Here is a 4,796-nt window from a genome sequence, read left to right on the forward strand (position 1 = left end):
GAAACTTTATAGGCCAGAAGGGATTGACAAGAAATATTCAAATTGATGAAAAGCAAGAACCTACAACCAAGAGTACTCTACCCAGCAAAGCTATCATTTAGAATCAAAAGACAGATAAAGAGCTTCCCAGATAAGAAAATCCTAAAGGAGTTTATCATCACCAAATTAGTATTATATAAAATGTTAAAGGGTCTTATTTAAGAGGAAGAAAGAAAAAGATAAAAAATATGAACAATAAAATGGCAATAAATGCATATCTATTAACAATGGAAACTAAAAAACAAAATAAATAAATGATCAGAGCAAAAACAGACTCATAAATACTGAAAAATTTTTGTTGGTTACCAGATGGGAGGGTGTTGGGGAGATGGGAGAAAAATGTGAAGGGATTAAGAAGTATAAATTGGTTGTTACAGAATAGTCTTGGGGATATAAAGTATAGCATGGGGAATAGAGTCAATAATATTCTACTAACTATGTATGGTGTTAGATGGGTGTGAGGTTTATCGAGATGATCACTTAGTTAAGTAATGTCTAATGTCAAATAACTGGGGTGTACACCTGAAACTAGTGTAATAATGTTTGTTGACTATAACTGAAAATAGAAAACATGATAAAAAATTAAATTAAAAATGAGAATTAAGATACTTGAAGATAATAAGAAGGTATTGTTCATACTAAAGCACAGGGAGAAACCAAGTATAATAGTGAAGAGAGGAGGACCAGGTAGAGGTAATACATATGCAGAGAGATAATGGCAGAGATTTCTTCAGACCTGATAATAAACCATTCCTCAGATTCAGCCCCAAGAAAGATGAATCATATAGAAATTTGTACCCAAAGACATCACAGAGAAGCCAGCAAATAAAACACAGATTTCTCTTGAGTGGCAGATAGATTGATAGCTGTCTTCAGAATGCAACAATTAAAGCCAAAAAACCTTGGAATAGTATCTTCCAAATACCAAAGGGATCAATTGCACATGGAGCCTATATGAAGTGAAAATATCTGTAATGCTGGAAGTGAAAATCAGGGTATTTTAGGACAAAAACTGAGAGAATTAATCAACAGAGATTTTAATTAAAGGACTGGTAAAGTAGGGATTCCGGAGAGAATGTAATTCTCTATTAAAATTTCAGTGAGCCCTGGCTGATTTGACTCAGTGGTTAGAGTGTCAGCCTGTGGACCAGAGAGTCCCGGGTTCAGTTCCTGACAAGGGCACGTACCTTGGTTGCACTTTGTCCCTGGACCCCGGTTGGGGTCGTGTGGGTGGCAACCAGTCGATGTGTCTTTCTCACATTGATGTTTCTCTCTCTCTCTTTCTCTCTCCCTCCTGCTCTGTCTGAAGATAAATGCAAAAATGTCTGTGGGTGAGGAAAAAAAAAATTTCAGTGATATTTTATTTACGATGCAAAAAAGCAATGAAACTAGTATACATGTGACAAATGTAAATAACTATTGACTACATAAAACATTAATGATAATGTCATGTGAATTTTTAAATAGTATCAAAATTTCAGACATAATGCCATGAGACATAAATCTCATGGGTATAAATAAGATTGATGATAATCCAAGAGGAAAATATAAGAATTGATTAACTTTTTATTTTGGTAGATTAAGCCATAAAAGAAAAAAAAAGAAAGAGCATAACTACAGATATAATAGATAAAAATAACAGAATAGGATAATAGATGTAAACAAATTGTATTAAATATAAAAGACAATCATGTTCATGACAGAATAAAAAAGCAAATGCCTTTTATAAGAGATACATATAAAGCATAAGATACAGGAAGGTTGTGATTCAAATATTGCAAATGAGACAACATAGATTTTATGGACTAAAACACGCTAGCAATTGGGATAATTACTTTATAATAATAAGCATTTCGGATGACGCTCCCTTCCCACAAGCAACCTGAGGTGACCTCAGAAAACCCCACATAGTCATGCAAATCAAGAGGTTCAAATATTCATGTTTATTTTTTAAATATTCATAAAAGTGCCCAGACCATCAAGGGGATGCTTATCCAAAAAGCCACCAAGTATCTGAAGGATGTCCTTTTACAGAAGCTATGTGTGCCATTCCATCATTACCATGTGGAGCTGGTAGTTGTGCCCAGGCCAAACAGTGCGGCTGGAGGCAGGGTCAGGGGCCCAAAAAGAATTCTGAATTTTTGCTGTATATACTTAAAAATACAGAGTAATGCTGAACTGGAGAGTTTACATGTGGAATCTCTGGTCATTGAGCACATCCCGGTGAACAAAGCTCCCAAGAATTTACAGAGCTCATTTGTAGAACCCATACCATGAGCTCTCCCTGCCACATCGAGATGAACTTATTGAAAAAGGGCAGATTTTTTCCTAAACCAGAAGAGGAGATTGCACAGAAGAAATGATATCCCAAAAGAAACTGAAAAACAAACAAACAAACAAAACCCACTTATGGTCCAAGAGTAAATTCAGCATAAAATAAATGCTAATAAAAGTAAAAGCAGAAAAAATGTTTAGGATAACCAAGAGAATATAAGCAATAATATGTATGTCATTAAACTATAACCTCAAATTATAGACCAAAGTTTATTGAGTTATAAAAAAGAAAATTTAATTTATTGTGAAATATATCTCAGTAATTGATATAGTTAGTCAATAATTGGCAAGGAAACAGAATTTATCTAATGGGCATATATAGAAAATTATCCCAACTAATGCAAAGCAGACATGTTCCCCCCAAACACAAAAACTAAAATTGTCCAGAAACTTGATCATGAAATAAATTCAAGGGATTTACATCATATAGAATGTTATCTCTCACTACTACGTAAAGTTGATAGATGACAGATGATATAGATAGATAGATAGATAGATAGATAGATAGATAGATGATAGATAGATAGATAGATAGATAGATAGATAGATAGATAGATGTAAAAGATCCATAGATAGATAATCTGCATATATTAACAAATTAAGAAACATTTCTTAATAACTCACGGATTAAAGAAACAGAAATAGGAGTTAGAAATCATTTTAAGCTAAATGATAATAAAAATGCCATTATTCAAAAATTGTGGACCACAGCTAATATAACCCTTAGACTGACAATTCTATAAGCTTTGACAAAAATCTCTCTATATATTTTAGAAGAAGCATATATATGTATGTATATTTTACAGAAAAAAAGGCTGAAAATTAATGAACTTTATAGCTTCCAAAAAACCTAGAAAAATAATAGCAAAAATAACCTAAAGATTATATGAGAGGAGTAATAATACATTAGTAATAAATTTAAAAATACAAATTTTATGTAGAAAACAAACACATGATACATGGATTCAATACAGTTATGTTACCGGTTAGTTCTTTGGAAAAAACCTGATTAAATTAACAATCTCCTGGCAGGATTATTCAAGGGAGAGAAGGTGGGGTGGATGGAGTGATAGCTGAATGGCGTAGATAAACAATATAAACTATAACGGGGATAAAAAAACAAATCACTGTAGATTCTTCAGACTTTAATCCATTTGCCAAAACGAATCACATGCCACTCTAAACATTGGTGTGACAGGGAAATACAATAGTCTGGGAGAAGGGACAACACATATTTGTTAACTACAGCACAATCTACCACACCTCATAAAATTACTTTTTGTTTATTGGTACCACCGGTTTTTCTCCGGTCTTCTATAGACAAGCTCCCTTCTGCTGACCTTTGTTCAAAGAAAAAGAGGCAAAGAGGTAATTTATTTATCTTTTCTGAGGAAGGCTATGGAGGAACTATTTATTTTCCTCCCAGTTGTAGGTAGATGACATATGCATTTCTGAAAATGCATAGCTTTGTGTGACTTGAAATGTTCTCCATTCATGATTATGCATGGCATCTGTATTTATGATCCAAATTTCACTGTGTTGCTTTCCACACCTCGCGGATGGACTCAGTTACACGTGACTACTGGGAAGGAGCCAAAGGCTGCTGATATTGAGCCTCTCCATTTCTTCAATGTTTAGAGCCAGTATAAAAAATGTACGTAAGCAACATGAGCAAACTACCTTCTGAACAAACTAGCCCACCAGGCCTGATCCTTAAGGAGATTATCAGTGATGGCATGGCAGACCTTTTACTTATAACGACGCACTTTTTCAAAGTGTTCCTTTTATTATCTTTCCTAAAGCTCATCTATTTTTAACTGCCCAGATTTATTATAAATGGTATAGCAAAGTTTATAAGGTCATGTAACCCTTGATTACTCCTGCAGTAAATCAACCCAAATTCATTTTAATGAGATATATAAATTCTTGGTTGATTCTTTCCTTTTCTCTTTCTCTTTCTTTTCTTTTTGATGAGGGTTCATCTCAGTGCAAGCCCAGGGTTTAGTAATTGGTTGAAAGATTCTCAATTTTGTCTCCTGACCTTGCTCTTTTTAATGTCTGCATGCAGCAAAATGAGAGTCATTCTAAAAGACCAGAAAAAATAGATTCATAGTGAACACCCAGAATTAAAAATGCACCCAAAAAAACGCAGGTCATGAGTTTTCAGGTTTATTTTCCTTCTGCATAATTCATCACCACAATGTGCTCAAGAGTAATGTCCCCAGTCAAGAGATTTACCACTGATAATGAGAAAAGAGAAAATAACTGTCTGATTATATAAGCAAGATAGAAGCACTACCAGCAAAAAAAATTGAAATTTTTGTCAATGAAGTGGGAGTTTTCTTAGAGTTACATCAGACAACCTGTAGAAAGTTTTCTTTTCCACTGTATTGATTTATCTGAACAATTAATTTGGTTGTTGA

At 33.7% G+C, this 4,796-nt stretch overlaps 1 pseudogene; it reads left to right on the forward strand.

Moving 5' to 3' along the window:
* Positions 1-1,896: 1,896 nt before the first annotated feature.
* Positions 1,897-2,479, forward strand: LOC118619272 (annotated as a pseudogene).
* The last annotated feature ends 2,317 nt before the right edge of the window (positions 2,480-4,796 follow it).

The sequence above is a fragment of the Molossus molossus genome, unplaced genomic scaffold (assembly GCF_014108415.1).
Source record: "Molossus molossus isolate mMolMol1 unplaced genomic scaffold, mMolMol1.p scaffold_m16_p_6, whole genome shotgun sequence".
Taxonomy (NCBI): domain Eukaryota; kingdom Metazoa; phylum Chordata; class Mammalia; order Chiroptera; family Molossidae; genus Molossus; species Molossus molossus.